Source organism: Amphiura filiformis, chromosome 11 (assembly GCF_039555335.1).
Source record: "Amphiura filiformis chromosome 11, Afil_fr2py, whole genome shotgun sequence".
Lineage (NCBI taxonomy): Eukaryota > Metazoa > Echinodermata > Ophiuroidea > Amphilepidida > Amphiuridae > Amphiura > Amphiura filiformis.
The window spans coordinates 25441999-25458732 of NC_092638.1; the positions used below are offsets into that span (position 1 = coordinate 25441999).

Genomic DNA, 16734 nt, shown 5'->3' on the forward strand with positions numbered 1-16734 from the left:
CGGGGTAGTCTAAACAGGTTCATACTTGACAGATTTATGGTGAATGAATAGACTTTCATTAAATATTGAAAAACCCAAAATTACTCATGCCTCATTTACATAATAATATCATGAATACATAATTTGCATAATTAATTACTTTTTGTGTATTTTTTGTTATCAATTGAAATAACTTTGTATACATATGTGTGCAAAAAAAACCGCACCCTGATATCATGTACGGTTTTCTATTGGCATCAATTTTGCATATTAATTAGCTGAACTTAGTCAATTTTTCACCTTTAATTTGTCTGCAGATTGGCTGAAATAGCTAAAATAGTATATTTGGTTAATTTATTATAATTATTCAATGATAGATTTTTAAATTTTGTTTTCTTTAACGAAGTACGGAAAGATAAGCATTTAACCTGTGATACTTAAATTAGCGCTGCTTTTTTCAAGCAAGGGTCCTTCAAAATCTCGAAATGTGTGGCAGGTTTTAATTCCATTTACGAGCATCTTAAAATTGACACTACATCACAATGCATTGACCGATTTCAATTCCGTTTTTTGATTTTTGATACTTTAATAAAGCTCATTCATGTAGAAACATTAAATAACGTGTTTCTGCTGCGCTTATTTTTGGGGTGATATGCCTACTTATAGCATTTCTTTATTTTTTAAAAAAAAAAAAAGAAGAAAAAGTGTCAGTTATATAAATGAAATTTGTAAGCAAATATTTTCTTAACATTTTTCTCATAAAGTTTGTTTACAAGCAGGAGGAAATCAATTCACACACATTCAAAATCAAATGTATAGTTTCCAAACCCCAAATGCCGTATATAAGCACAATAGTATGTTGTAATTGATCTCAGCTTGTCAATATACTAAACTTAGATTGGTATGATATATTAAATTAAGCTTTACATTTTTCTCGTCTTATGAAACCAGTTCCTTGGAAAGAAAAAAAAATAAAGCATTGTAAAATTTGCATTGTATTAGGTCAACAACCTGTAACAAAAAATTAACACCATGTATCTAAATAAATTTAGTAAATATTAACATATTTCTATACATTTTGTTAATTTCTTTCTTGAATTGACTGTTTTACTCCATTTACTTTTGGATACAATTAAAATACCTCTATGATGTCACTTTATCTGTTGCTGAAAATTCATCTTCAAGGTGCAGAATTCAACAGGTTTTCTCCCATGATATTTCCAAGTTTTTGTTTGAAATTTTCCAATGTTAAAACATGTTTTGATTTTTTTGTAAATACCTGGAAGGATTGTGCATATGACTAGCATTCCACTGGTACTCTTTTGACTTTATCATGGGGTATAGCAGTTCTTTGAATTTAAAAAAAAATCAAAAAAAAATCAATTTAAAAAAACTCAACAACCCTGATAACTTTTGAACAATGTAGTGGAACTTAAGTGGCAACTAGTCCTCACCTACAATTGACAAACAAAAAGTACATGTTGTAATTAATCTTAACCATAATTTATATATCGTCACTCTACTACAATAAAAGTCATTTTTTGTTATTTTGAGAACAAAGTACAAAATATGGTTCAAGCACGTATCAGTTATGTAATCACCCTAATTATTTCGGATTATTCCCAGACCTGCCAATTGTCCCTTATTTGGGGTTTACCAAAGTGAAAAAGACGAAAAGTCCTGCTTTCTGAAAATTGCAGTGATATGGCAAATTTAAATGTAAGAGCATCAGAAAATGATACAAATTTCACTTTAAAATTTGGCTGTAGCATTCTTTTTAGTCTATTGTGATAAATTCAGACCTGCAAAACCTTCTGAATTCTGAAAGTATTGCACACCTAAAGTCTTTGAATTTGTCGGTACCTGGTTTGTGTACATGTACAAGGATTTGGTCTCAATGTCCCTCTTTCTGACTTTGGTAGGTTGGCAGGTCTGTATTCCCTTTAATTTGTATCATTAGCATTTGTTCTTACAAGTGGAAATGTTGGTGAATTAATATGTTTAAATACATGCTTGAACCATATTTTGTACTTTGTTCTCAAAATTACAAAAAATTACCAAGGCAATTAGCATAATAGGCTGACAATTATATATCATATTTGACCAAATTAGCACATAATTTATTTAATCATTAGAAACAGAGCATGTATCTAAAGTCAATATCAACATAATCTGAAGCCGGAAAAGTGAAGATGGTAATTCTAGTCTATTGGTCCCACTGCAAAAACGAATTTTGTAGACAACCAGCACATTTTATAAGTATTGTCAGGAATTTATATTATGTCTGTGTCTGTTTAGTGTGTTTTATGTACAATTCTAGCAATTTGACCTGCAGGTCACCATTAGAGTTTGAAATAAAACCAGGTGGTGTATGACGTGCAGTCCCTAAATTCAGTAAATTTTCATCGTCAACCGTGTAATTGAATGGGATTATTTTGAAATTTTAAAACGCTTGAAATATCACAAACAAATAGGCCTATGTTGATAAATAATATAAATACAAGCTAAAACCGTTGGGGTTCGATAATGAACCCCACAAAACTAACCGAGTATATGGAAAATGCCATACGGCCGGGCGGTTTCACGAGTTGCCGGCTCGATCATGTCATCCGCCGCCTGAATAAAACCTTCCTTTTTTTTAATGTCAATGAAGTTGACAAGGCAGGTGTTTTTTAATAATAGCACTTGTTTAAAATGGGGAAAATCTGTGGATGATACACCTGCCCTTAATTCCCAATTACTCAATTACACCATTACACTAATATGATGTTCCAGGAACTAACTGTAATAAATATCTGATTTGATGCTTGCAATAGACATTGATGAAACAAAATTTATATTGTTGTATAGACCTTTTCATACTGAGTCATTCCGATAAAACCCAAAGCATGAAATAATTTACCCTATCGCGCACACATAAAAGTACCTCTTCAGCATCATGTACAGCGGGAAGTTCCAATGTGTAGCAGGCATCATAAACTATGATGAACTTTTGACGGTCAATAATGGACGAGAGAGGTACTTTTGCCAAGGATACTCAAGTGTGCGGTGGTATGTCTAAGTTGTGTAAGAGACTGACCTGTGGAAGAGGTGATGCATAAACAAAACGTTCTGCAAAAAAAATTATTACTGACGAAAAATGAAGAGCATTTTATCATATCTTTCCATTAGTATCTTATTGTGAAAAACCAAGTAGTTGAGATGTTAGCTCAATATGCTAGGAAAATATTATAACCGATGACTTTATCAAGGGCAACATGAGATGAAAGTGAGATTAGACTTACCTGTATCCTGATATAGGAATATAAATAGCACATTAATATGTAAATGACTTGTCAATGACTTAATAGCACATTAATATGTAAATGACTTGTCAATGACTTAATAGCACATTAATATGTAAATGACTTGTCAATGACTTAATAGCACATGAATATGTAAATGACTTGTCAATGACTTAAGGGCTGGAGTAGCAACATTGACACAGTATTTATTTTGGGACCTGAGAGCACATCAGACACATCAAATTGCATAATTTGTTAATATTATATAAAAAGCGGGTATAAGTCTATAATTGTAAGAGTATCCGATCATTTTGAATTTTAATAAATGCGAAACGCCGGCGGTAGAGACCAGCAATAACTGTGTATGCCGCGATTCTTGCAGTAGTTTTTATGAATAGAATACAATAGCGGATACAATAGCGAATACAATTGAACTCTCTTACGGGCAAATAAACCTTGTCGCGTTGCTAAATTTCACTTCTTCTTCTTTCATTAACTAACCGTTATTTTTTAAACTTTGGAAAACCTCGACGCGAGGTTTTTAATCATTATACACATTTCACATTTTTATGATTTTTTTTTTGTCATTATTCAATTAATAAAGACTAATTTACAAACAGTAACTATCTTATGGAGCAAGTGAGCATTCAATAAGTTTTTGTGACAAAATTAAGAATATGAAACCGAACATTTGCCGAATGTTAATAGAAATGTTTTACAGTACTTTTTAGAGCAAATGGATGTTACAATGTCAGTTGAGTGACCAACTGAAGTCAGGTTATTCCCCGTAGAGTCGACAGTCCTTTACAACTTAGGCCTGTAAGAAGACAACTTGATAACTCTTGAAGAACACAACTCTTGGACCAATTATTAATATAAAAACATGTTTCTCGTCCAGGTTTTTAAAAAAAAGAAAAAGAAAAGAGGACAAGGTTTTTTAATTTTTTTTTTAAAACTTTGTATCGCAAAAATTAATATAGGTGCAAATACCCATAGGCCCTATTAGACTCTGTATTTAGCGTATAAAAATGCCTGAAAAAAGGAGGAGGCTTTTTCTTAAATTTTATTCTTCTGGTAGATATAACTTGGTATACCCTCTAATGATCACAGAACCTTCAAGAAATGTTTTCAAAATTAAAAAAATAGAAATTAATAAAGTTATGACTCAATTAAAAAAATAATACAAATTAATTAATTAATAGAAAATATCTCAGCTTCCTCGACATCTTTTTTCAAAATTTTAATAAACAGAAATAAAGTTGTAACTGAATTTTATAAATAAAAATTAATTTGAAATGGCCTCAAAAAAGGAAGCGGAAGGGGACGAGTAACATGGTTTTTTTTTTCGGCCTTATCATATCAACTAATGCTTTTACAATAACAAACGGTGTGAGTCATATTGGATTTAAAAAAAATAGGTGAGAAATAGGTGCGAAAGGACTTTTTTATTGTATTCTTCTGGTAGGTATTTAAAAAAAGAAAAGTAAATTTGAAGCGGTCTCAAAAAAGGAAGCGGGAGGGGATGAGAAACATGTTTTATTTTTTACTCGGCCTTATCATATTTACCGATGCTATTAACAACAGCGTGAGTCATGGAATTGTTGGGATTTGTGAATAGACAAAATGTTTTTAAGGGTAGGCCTGCATAACTGTTGCATCAATTGACACTTCTATCGCGGGTTGCCTTTCCAGACTTTCTGTTTGTTTGTTTGTGTAATACACAACCATTAACATTCATGCACCCTTAACCCAGCGCAAACATTATAGACTTTATCAAGTGGTAATTGTGTTTACTTAGAGCCAGCACTAGTCTCCTACAAAGCCAGTTTCTGTCGGTCCTAACACTCGTCGTTCCTAACCAACATGTTTGTTCGGGATAGCCACACACAGTCTGGCCCGAGACTAAGCCATCACAAGGAATGATAAATTGCCAGAACCCTAAACGATAAATATAAGCTCCCCAAACAGGTGCCCAAAATAGCCTAAACCCTTCCAATTGCGATTTGTGAAGCCGTGTTTTGAAAACCAAATAATGATGCGTAAAAAGCCACTCGTGTCATGACTGATCTAAGTGACCTTATTATGAAAGTGCGGTATGCAGGTAATGCACCAACTATATACTATAGTTATCACGCCAGAATGGGTGTATTTGAACAGGAAAATTCCAGATTTGGGCTACAATAATCTACATTGTACGCAATTGTGGGCATTTCCGAGCCTCTCTTTTTCGGCGTTTTTCTCATTAAATTACTGGTGTCTAGATGTAACCACAATTAACACACCAGGAAAATTATAGAATATACAACAACCTAGTTACACCTGTTCACTGCGAACAATCATGCACCTGGTCGTTTCCCTTTGATGTGATTTCCTCACGGATCACACCAACAAAATAAGAAGACAACTTACCTGGATCTGGAGTTACGCGAAATGTAACAGGCTGGCTATATTGTCCATATGTGACAGTATTGTGTCTTTGAGGTTTGCATGTAGATTTCCAGCAGCAACAAAGTTAATATCAGCCATTTGTACAGGCCTTGCAAATAATTTATGGTCTACTCAAGTCAATAATGATATCCAGGAGTGTAATTGGCCAGTTCTGCAATGGGCTATTCCATTTAAAATCCAAACCATCCGTGTGGAAGATTCTAGAAATAATGTTCCACAGGGGGAGTAATGAATTCAAATGGAACGAACACTTTAGGCAGCTCCATTTGAAACTTATCCTCCTCTCTTGAAGATTCAGGTTGAATCTTTCTCAGAGGGTGTATGAAATTCAATGGAGCTGCCTAATGTGCTCGTTCCATTTGAAATATCTTCCACAGGGGTTGTGTGGATCTCAAATGGAATAGCCCAATGCAGGTGGGTGTTGTTGCCTGTGAAGCTTCACACATATTAAGTGTTCCACATTACTTGAAGACCCTGTAGTTTTAAAATTGGTTGGGAATTAAAAATCCTTGGACAAAGAGCAACACTAAGCAAGTTATAGCCACTTGCTGGACAAAGCTACAGTACTAAGTGAGTTATAGCCACTTGCTGCACAAAGTTACAGTTATAGCCATGTGGTGGATGTAAAATCAAGAATTCAATTTAGTTTCAAGCACTTCTAAGCAAATATTTTGTTTTTCTATTTGTATGACAAAATTATTTATCTGCTTTATTTATACTGTCAATATTGATGTTCTTTAAATAAAGCAATTATGCAATAAGTAAATAGTGCAATTCAGAAAACAATAGCATTTAGCATGTTGTATTAATTGCTGTGTTGCTTTAATTAATTTTACTTGATCCAACAATGTTTTTGGACAATACCATGAATGTAATAGTCTTTAATAGACCTGACATATTTATAGTTTTTCCAAGGTGAGATACAATAGAAACAAAAGACATTTTGATGTTTGGAGTCCTTGAACTTTAAGCTTGGTCCTTGAAGTTTAACACTAAAAATGATTTTGAAAAGCTAATTATTTTTTAAATGAATAATTATATTTAAATGCTAATTATTTTGTAAGAAAACATTCCTTCAACTTTATGTCTGTCCATTATTGGAACAAATAATTATATAACTTAATCATTAAAGAAACTATCAGCGATCTTGACAAAAATATTGGGGGAAAAAGTTAATGTGACACATCAATAGATAGTGCAGATTTTTAAAATGGAGAAAACAGAAGTGATGAAGCTCTATTCGGTTATTTTATGTTACTTCAAGTATCTGTATGGACAAAGTCCTCTAACTTTGATGTATAAATTGCATTTTACCTTTAGTATACAGTTCCTACTTTTTATATGACCAATATTTATGCATTTTCATTCATTTTCAGCCAGATTTTGGGCTTTTTAACCCAGTTTTACGGTGTTTTCCCTGTTTTTTTCCCTATTTTTTGACAAAAGGTTGATATTATGCCTGGTATGCCGCCTTTGGTCTTATCACTTGCAGCATGTGTTTGCACACCTACACTTTTTACCAAATTGCAAAAATCTAATGTTACAAAATCTTTTGAGATTTCCTGAGCTAGCAAATCACTGATTGTACCTTTAAACTGGGTTTAATTTCTATTTTTTGATATTTTAGAGCAAGAAAATTCAGGCCTTGTGATGTATATATTACACTATTGTATCAATGTCAAAATTGTGACCACTGCCCTCAAGGTGTTTGTAGACAGCTGTAGACAGCATTGACGATGTTGTCATTTTGGACCGTGAACTCTGTTGGTTTGAACGGGAAGTCAACTAGAAGGCTATATATTTGTACACAAATACGGCTATACCCGCATGTTATCGGTGTACACAAACTTACAGTCCTTATTTGCTGAGGACTTAGGTAGCTGTTGTCAGTTTCTCTAATTCACAGTGAAGCTATGCAATTTGATGGATTGAAATTCACAATATGCAATTTCATTAGGGGAAAGCTATTCCAGAGGGAGTATGTAAATTAAATGGAACAGCCATTTCAGAGGTAGTATGTAAATTAAATGGAACAGCTATTTTGGGACCATTTCAGAGAGAGTATGTAAATTAAATAGAACAGCCAATGGGTATGTAATTTAACTGGAACAGCCTTAACGTTTATGTTATCTATATTATAATTACTCTATTGTCTGTGAATCCGTTTAGTCCTACGTGTATGGGGTGGGATGGGTGTTATTAACAATATAATTCTCAGGTGCAATCTGTGTACAAACTCTGAGCCCTGAAGCTGCTTTATTTGATGATAACCGGACGGCCCTTTTTAACATTTGGGGCCCTGGGGCCCATAATATTTGACTTATGAGGCTCATGTACATATATTGAAGTATAATTCTCAAGTGCTCTCAGTAGACTCAAGCTGGGCAATGTAGCTGCTTTATTTACTGAGTAACGGCTGGCCCTATGTTTTAGCGTTTTGGGCCCTTGGGCCAATGGTGTGACCCCGGGGGTGTGACATATGGGGCTCATATGTACATATAACAATATAATTCTCAGGTGCAATCTGTGTACAAACTCTGAGCTTTAAAGTTGCTTTTATTTGATGAAAAACGGCCGGGGCCAAAATGTGCCAAAGGCAATTTACAACTTAGGGCCCATACATGTGCCACATATGAGCTCTAGTGCCCTTGTAGTTTTATAGCTAGCCTTGTCAATCTGTTGCCCCTATTTTAACATTTGGGGCCCTGTGGCCCATAATATATGACATGTGGGGCTCATGTATACTTGTATATATAGAGTACCCCTGGATCTATCAGTGTACCAACTCAGGGCCCTGAGGCAGCTTCATTTAATGAGACACATCATGCTTTGTATTTTTACATTTGGGCCCCTGGGGCCCGTGACCTTTGACCTCTGGGGCCAAGATGTGCAAAGGATAAATCTACGGGGTAGGGCCCATAATTGTAACACTTATGGGCCCTGGGGCCCTTGTAGTTTTAGCGCTAGCCCTGTCAATCTGTTGCCCCTTATCAGTCAACATTAATGAGTATATTTTCACGGGAAAATTATCTGGACATGTGACCAATGCGTATCAATGTGAGAGTAACCTCGAGCCTGATCTCTGACCCCCGCCGGTGACCTTGCTATTCAAGTCTTAGTAATTTTGAATTGGAATAGTATTCTTGGCCGCAATTTCGATAGAAATTCGTGTATTGCAAATTTATTGAATATCATGCAATCTTAATTTCTTCACAATATCATCAAAACGTAATTTAAAAAATACCTACCTACAGAAAAAAATATCTATCTACGGAAACTCTTACCATAATATGTTTAGCTTGCGACAAGTTACTTATTTTGCATCAAATGAGGAATTCTTCCTATTCAATTACATTGGAAGACCACCCGCTGTGCTCGGGGTCATATTCTATAATGCTAATATGTCAGCGCCCATGGGTGTCACGTGTCCAGAAAATTTTCCCGTGAAAATTTACCTATTAATTCTGACTGCTTATTTTAACATTTGGGGCCCTGGGGCCCGTAATATATGACATATGGGGCTCATGTATACTTGTATATATAGAGTACCCCTGGGGCTATCAGTGTACCAACTCAGGGCCCTGAGGCTGCTTCATTTGTTGAGAAACGGCATGCTTTGTATTTTACATTTGGGCCCCTGGGGCCCGTGACCTTTGACCTCTGGGGCCAAGATGGGCAAAGGATAAATCTATGGGATAGGGCCCATAAGTGTTTCACTTATGGGCCCTGTGGCCTTTGTACTTTTAGCGCTAGCCTTGACAGAATGTTGTGTTTGATGAAGGAGGAAGAAATGGAGAAAAACTAGAAGGCTATATATTTGTACACAAATACGGCTATACCCGCATGTTATCGGTGTACACAAACTTACAGTCCTTATTTGCTGAGGACTTAGGTTGCTGTTGTCAGTCTCTCTAATTCACAGTGAAGCTATGCAATTTGATGGATTGAAATTCACAATACGCAATTTGACTAGGGGAAAGCTATTCCAGAGGGAGTATGTTAACTAAATGGAACAGTCATTTCAGAGGGAGTATGTAAATTAAATGGAACAGCTATTTTAGGACCATTTCATTAAATGGAACAGCCAAAGGTATGTAATTTAAATGGAACAGTCTTAACGCTTCACACATAGTATTTCCAATCATCATCTATAATTATAATAATACGCTATTGAAATTCTATGCAATTTGATTAGGGGAAATCTATTCCAGAGGGAGTATGTAAATTAAATGGAAGAGCCATTTCAGAGGGAGTATGTAAATTAAACGGAACAGCCTATTTTGTGGCCATTCTAGAGGGAGTATGAACAGCCAATGGGTATGTAATTTAACTGGAAAAGCCTTAACGTTTTATGTTATCTATATTATAATTACGCTATTGTCTGTGAATCCGTTTAGTCCTACGTGTATGGGGTGGGATGGGATGGGTGTTATTAACAATATAATTCTCAGGTGCAATCTGTGTACAAACTCCGAGCCCTGAAGCTTTATTTGATGATAAACGGACAGCCCTTTTTTAACATTTGGGGCCCTTGGGCCCATAATATTTGACTTATGAGGCTCATGTACATATTATGTTGAAGTATAATTTTCAAGTGCTATCAGTAGACTCAAGCTGGGCACTGTAGCTGCTTTATTTACTGAGTAACGGCTGGCCCTATGTTTTAGCGTTTTGGGCCCTGGGGCCAATGGTGTGACATATGGGGCTCATATGTACATATAACCTCAGGTGCAATCTGGGTACAAACTCTGAGCTCTAAAGTTGCTTTATTTGATGAAAAACAGCCGGGCCTTTGCTTTAACATTTGGGGCCCTGGGGCCCATAATATTTGACTTATGGGGCTCATGTGCATATGTTGAAATATAATTCTCAAGTGCTATCAGCAGACTCAAGCTGGACATTGTAGCTGCTTTCTTTACGGAGTAACTGCCGGCCCTATGTTTTAGCCAGGGCCCCATATTATGTGACACATGGGGTTCATATATACATATAACAATATAATGCTAAAGACCTATTAGTGTACCAAATCTAAACCCTGTAGCTCCTTTATTTGCTGAGAAACGACCGGGGGAACAAATAATATTTATAAAATTATAAATAAGGCGAAGAAAAAAATGAAACCCTGTTCTACGGGTGGACGGACCTTTCAAGCAGGGTCGGTCGGTCGGTTTTTGTGGGTTTTTTTTAATAACCCAAAAAATCACCAAAATCTGTAAATAATTTACAATTTGGGAAAATACAAACAAAAAAATTTGTACAGGAAAATTTGTTTCCCAATTTGTTCAACTTCTGCGTCGGTCGGGCCCGTAGAACAGTGTTTTCCTTTTTCGTCGCCTAAGTACATAAGTAAAAATAAATAAATAAATAAATAAATAAATAAATAAATAAATAAATAAATAAATAAATAAATAAATAAATAAATAAATATATAAATAAATAAATAAATAAATAAATAAATAAATAAATAAATAATTTATACGCTCTCCCTTTTGGGATTGAGCACTTTATTCAAAAGATAGTCTAACTTGAGTAAAATGTTGTTAATACGCTCCTGCTTTGCGGTTGAGCACTTTCTGACTATCTCCGATAGACAGACTGACTCTGAATAGACTTTGGCTGTGTTGACACCATGGAATGTATATTCTTTCACATTCCTAAGAGATGGTAGTCCACCCAAAGCATTTCATCGTGTCGTCTGACGATTGCCTTTTAGGCATGAAACTCAGAGTAACGACTACCTATTCTGGAAGGTCTGTTCTTTGAATTTTATACGCTCTCCTTTTGGGATTGAGCACTTTATTCAAAAGATAGTCTAACTTGAGTAAAATGTTGTTAAATAAATAAATAAATAAATAAATAAATAAATAAATAAATAAATAAATAAATAAATAAATAAATAAATAAAAAATAAATAAATAAAAAAAATTACTTATGTTTGTACATGGGGGTGCTGTGCGATAATCATGATCCTTCGATATCCATGATTTATCCATGCAAATTTATAGCATCGAACCTCCAGCCAATGTTCCTTGCCAGTGCTAGCCACGAAACAAGGTCACAACTGTAGCCACTCCTCAATGGTCGCCATTTCAGTGATTGACAGTGATGTAATGCAAATATGGCGCTGGCCATCTGGTCACGTGCGCATTTATAAAAGCGCATTTATATATATAACCGAAGTCTACTGTTATACGAGGTAAAAAGCAACTTTTCTAGGCATTGTTCATATGTTGCCTTTGGAAAGAAAATTTTCCATATTGGTCCTGCAACCCCATTTCAGCATTAACAATGTATGCACGCTTTGTCCTGATGAAATTTGGGTCACTGGAAAGAAATGGTTGGGAGGCTCTGCATTTGACTTACCTACATATTGTGTGATTATATATTTAGTATTCCTTGTTGAAGGATAATGTTATTCCAAGAGAATTTGTTTTTAACACATCTTGACACAAGTATAATTTGGTTCACCTCAAGTTCGGTAGTGACGTCAATGCTTTTTCGCGATTGCGTCGCAAGCGTGCCGACAAATCGCTCTTGTGCGTGTGAGTGTACACTTTGCGTGATTAACTTGGCGCGCGCGATTCACGGCTTAGGCCAACGAAATACGCACATACGTCACTACCAAACTTGAGGTGAACCAAATTATAGGTTGGTTGTATCAGTAGCTCCACTTACAAATGCATCAACATAATCCAGAGTATTTAAAGGAGGGTTTCGTGATCCTTGCATACTCTTGTTATGACAATTTTCAGTAGATATTGACGAAAAAAGCTGATTTCCAAAATTTCAGTTGATTCCGATTTTGCGTTTGCGAGTTATGCATGATTATGTGTATTACACTGCTCCATAGACAATGTGTTGTAATTTCGTTCTGGTACACCAGAACGAAATTCAAATTTGGCGATATTTTTGCTAAACGAATTAATCTGCAAGAAATATTTGGTACATAAACATTATGTAGCCAGAGGTATCCAGTGGTGTAAAAATCTCAACTTTTTTGGGAAAAGTGGGGGATGAGGCTGTGGATCACGAAATGCCCCTTTAAACTTGGTTTGCAACAAGGTAGTGTCAATATGTGCGAGTCTTATGAGGTTTGGGATTTTAAATGCATAAGTAATGTACAAAAAAATGAATCTTATAACAACAAAGTCAAATTTTTTCCAACTGAACTCATTCTGATGGGAAAACAGAAATGAGTTCATTTTTAAAAAGGGTGAACTGATATTAAACAATGATAGTACTTTTCGCTTTGGAACAAATTGAAATTTTACATACTGCCTTAGCGCCTCCGACCCCATTTCATCATTTTACATTTATTTCATTGCCTTATTTAACATCCCATATATATGACCCAGTTGCAAAAAAATGGGAAGTTGCGCTCCTTATACTTTCCCCTTGTTTTTATTTTTTTATTATCACTTACAGTATTTAGGTCACATTTTCATGTAAGGTCGGTTAAACAGCTACTGATGGAATGTTCAACACAAAATGCAAAACATTAAATTGAAATTTCATGAGGCCAGTCCTCATGCTTGATCAGGTTCATGAATACACATGGAAAGGTGTTGCTATTGTACTATTTAATGCATTGCAAATTTATGGACAGGTAATAAAGATGAAACAGATAGGATAATAAGGCCTTGCCGTTTGAGGCGAGCGATCACTCTCGCTCGCCACCGCTCGCCCAAACTCGATTTCTAGCGAGCGATTTTCCACTCGCCATAGACATTTTATATCACTCGCCAAAATCTCCCAAAATCTACCATCGAATCAAACCAATTCAGCATTTAATCGATTTTGTGCCCCTCCAAGCAGAGAAAGTAAAAACTTCAACATAAATACATAGATACCGTTTTAAGACCCACGTTTTACTTGATTATACCCAAATAAGTGATATTTGTAAAAATTCGACCGCTCACCTAGCATCATGCTAGCGAGTGATTAACCACTCACCTTTAAAATCTAGACGACAAGGCCTGGATTATACACCAATATGACAATATTAACATGATTTTACATGATTGACAGGATTTATTGATTTGTACTTACTTTGTAAAATGAAATGGCCTTCTTAGAGTGGTAGCTCAGGGACGGTCCTTGGGTAGCTGCACTTTCACAAAAAAGTACAGGAAAAGTATCTCCACCTTTGATTGTCAATGTGTGATTGAGTGTTCTTGCCAGCTCATGAATCTTGATCTAAAGAAGCAGATTGATGCATTGTGCCTTAACCTGTACATTAACTACTATATAAGTGACTAAACTCTGGGTTGTAGTTGTCCATATATACTCCCTAGCGTTTGTTATTGGTAATATCTGCTGTCCCACTGCTTTAGCTCACTTGTATAAAATACAGGCGAAACTGATATTAACTGTTTTATTTTTAGATGTAGAATGTTTTACCAATGCAGATTACTTGTATGATTCAACAGTAATTACTATAGGAGCAGAATGTTTTAAAGGAGATAAGTTTAATGAAATTTAATTAATGTGGAGTTGTGTAACAATGACAACCTTGCTCAAGAACAATTTGAGCACTGCTTTGTGAATGTTGGTATAATTGGTTTTTGTTGATCTGCTTCTGTCTTTTGTATGACATGAAAGCAAGTGGTCTTGAATGTAGAAGCTCATATGTTATTGCTGACAATGCATTTAGTTGCATTAAAGGATTAAACAAATATTACAATAGAATAAACTCAACCAGTTCGGTATAACAATTAAAATAGCAGACATGTTGGTTCCAAGTGACAGAGGGGCAGGTCTCTAGTTCGATTCCATGACCATTTATAATTATCTCCTGTTTTATTAGTTTATTGTATTAACACTCATATTAATATTTTCAGCAGCGTCACCATAATATTGCAAACATTCCGAAAGCTGATAGGGCAAATAATCTGCATACAGTCCCTCATTTCAAATCTTTAGTTTTGGTTTCTCTTTTGTTCAGAAACCAAAAATCAAGGGATTAAAAAGTAGAGCTGATCTGGTCTGCAATCATAACACTATTATGTTGGGAGGACACAGTATAGGGTATATAACCAGAAGTATGCAATAGCCTATTGTGCTAACATAATTATTATCATGATTGATATCGGAAATCTATCCCGCGGACGACAGTTGATGCTCTCTGTCGAAGGTAGGTGGCATATTACACTCACGAGTTCTAGGCCTAGAAATCATATACATGCGCGTATATTGAAGGATGGGGCGGGGTGGGGGATTTGTTTGTTTGTATGAAACGTAAACGATGCATGGATATGATTTGATTATGAATTAGTTTATTATCCCCGGAAGCACAACCCATACCTCTTTAAGAGGGCTCCCTCCCTATATAACCACCTCTTCCCTCAATTTCCCCTGTCCCCTCCTCCTCCCCTACATTCGATATCTTCATCTCGAGCTCTCCTCCCCTTCTCTTTCTCTTCCAATGCTCTCTCCCATCTGTTTCTCTCTCTCCCGGCCCATATCCCCTTGCCCTCCAACCCCCCCCACACACACACACACACACACATCTCTTCTCCCTCTATCTTCTACTATTTGCAGTAATTGCAGTAAATTGCTTCAGTAAAAGTCATTAGGTTATTAGAGGTCATATAATGGCCTTCCATCGATTCTGGTACATGGGATTAAGGACATGAATCGATTTTGTTTATAGCACCTATACAATTACAATAGTGGCCCTTTTGTAATGTCGAATGCAAATATTTCGATGGTCTATATTTTTCACAGGTGAATTACCCTAGGCTTATTCGGTTTTGTAAACCACATCTTTCAATGTAGATTACCATGCTCGATTTCTCTCCTCGTGAATATTGCACTGCGAAATTTAAACATTTCTTTTGTATACTTAGAGTAAGTAACTTCAAATCAAATAATTTTACGATTCACACCACTTATAAGAAACTGAAACCAAAACCGAAACTGACTGACACAAATGTTCGGTTTTAAACAAAAGGTAGAAACAATGAGTTCGATATCTTATGATTCAAGTGGTTAGGCAGGACAATAGGAAACCACGTGACCAAAACCCAAACTAAAACTAAACATTTGAAATGAGGCAGTGCTACCATTTTCTTGAAGAAAAAAAGAAATCAAGACATTAGCAAGAAAGAGGGCTTTCTATCAAAGAGTGCTTTCTTTCATCTTGGTGTGGTGAACATTAGCATCGGTGACTACATTAGAGATTTCAACATACACAGGAGCTAGTACTAGTAAGCTCAGCCAATCAGATTGCGTACCATTCTGATTGGTTGGTTGATTGTTCAGTGCAGTGATCAAGTCTCTAATATCTACATGACCATTCGCTTTCAGGCAATAAAGAAATCTTGTAATTGAATTTGTTTCAGGCGCTTGTTGAGTAAGCCTTGAGGTTTTTACAACCCAGTCATTGTACACACATAAATGCTATAACAAAGAACACCTGTATATTGGACTAAAATCATTTCAAGATTCATTGGCTAAAAGAAAAATAATACAGACATTATCTATCAATGAAAGTGTTGTGTCAGGGCAAAAACTTCCTACATTTTTACTGAAATTGAGTTAATAATGAACTATGAAAATATAGGTAATAGATTTTAAGCTTATTTAATGAGGTTTTGAATTAACTAAATTTTAATTGAATTATTAAAATGTTTAATTTAATAATAAATATGTAAGCAAATTGAAACACAAAATGCTTTGGCAAAATCAGCAAAAAGTCACTTATGACATAATTGCTCTGACACTTACGATCTGACCTTGTTATTGTATTTGACTATTGTATATTGTATTTGTATTTGCTAAGACCCTTGAGAGAGCATTAAATAACAGATATTGGAACAATATCTGTGATTAAGGCAGGATTCCTCATTTTCCTCAAAAATAACTTGATGCTTTTAACATTATTAAAGGTGGTTGTAGAGAATCAGTAACTGAAGGTTCTTTATGCATTAAAGTGTGTTTATTGTACAAGCTCCAATCAACCATTTGCAATAAGCCACATCCCCTTTTCCCATGTTCTTGAACAAAAGTTTGTCAATCTATT

The 16734-nt window shown here is 35.3% G+C and overlaps 1 long non-coding RNA gene across 1 annotated transcript in view; it reads right to left on the reverse strand.

Moving 5' to 3' along the window:
• LOC140164625 (uncharacterized) overlaps window positions 1–16734 on the reverse strand; it is a 288651-nt gene that overhangs the window by 234213 nt on the left and 37704 nt on the right. The gene's annotated exons all lie outside the window — the stretch shown is intronic.